The sequence below is a fragment of the Saimiri boliviensis genome, chromosome 1 (genome assembly GCF_048565385.1).
Source record: "Saimiri boliviensis isolate mSaiBol1 chromosome 1, mSaiBol1.pri, whole genome shotgun sequence".
NCBI lineage: Eukaryota > Metazoa > Chordata > Mammalia > Primates > Cebidae > Saimiri > Saimiri boliviensis.
The window spans coordinates 212,837,443-212,838,386 of NC_133449.1; the positions used below are offsets into that span (position 1 = coordinate 212,837,443).

General features: G+C 42.4%; 1 pseudogene; it reads left to right on the forward strand.

Annotated features, from left to right (window-relative positions):
* Nucleotides 1–203: 203 nt before the first annotated feature.
* Nucleotides 204–607, forward strand: LOC141585094 (small ribosomal subunit protein eS17 pseudogene; annotated as a pseudogene).
* Nucleotides 608–944: the final 337 nt, after the last annotated feature.

Below are 944 nucleotides of genomic sequence, written 5' to 3' on the forward strand. Positions count from 1 at the left end.
AGGAGGCGGAGGTTGCGGTGAGCCGAGATCGCGCCATTGCACTCCAGCCTGGGTAACAAGAGCGAAACTCCGCCTCAAAAAAATAAATAAATAAAATAAAAAATAAAGAATACTTACTTTTTAAAAAAATAAGTACCACATGTAATATGGTACAAAATTCAAAAAGTATCTAATGGCTCCTCTTTCACCAAGGACCCACCAACATGGGCCATGTTCACAACAATATCGTGAAGAAGGCGGCCCGGGTCACCACAGAAAAGTAGTATACGCACCTTAGCGATGACTTCCACACAAACAAGAGTGTGTGCAAGGAGGTCGCCATTATTCCTAGGAAGAAGCTCCAAAACAAGATAGCAGGTTATGTCACGCATCTGATGAAGCAGATTCAGAGAGGCCCAGTAAGAGGTATCTCCATCAAGCTGCAGGAGGAGAGAGAAAGGAGAGACAATTATGTTCCTGACGCCTCAGCCCTGGATCAGGAGATCATTTAAGTAGATCCTTACACTAAGGAAATGCTGAAGCTTTTGGACTTCAGCAGTCTGTCCAATCTGCAGATCACTCAGCCTGCACTTGGGATGATTTTAAAATGCCTCAGGGACCTGTTTGAATCTCTTCTGCAATGCTGTATTAGGTTCAATAAACCTGGGACCAAAAAAAAATGTATCTAAAGACAGACACAATGGCAAGTATGTTTCACTCCCATTTCCAGGCGGCAGTCAACAGCTCACCTCCTTGAAGAAAACTACCGTTGCCAATTTCTTGTGTCTTTTTTCAGGGAATCTGAAGGTTATAGATACATACAAGCACTGATGGAAATAGCGGAACTTTATGCACTTTGTTTTTTCACTTAAAATGATTTTGAACGTGTGAAGGGGAGGAAAAATATTTTTCCTTCTACTCATCCTGGGTTCATGGCTGAGGGCCATATGACAAAAGACAGTTTA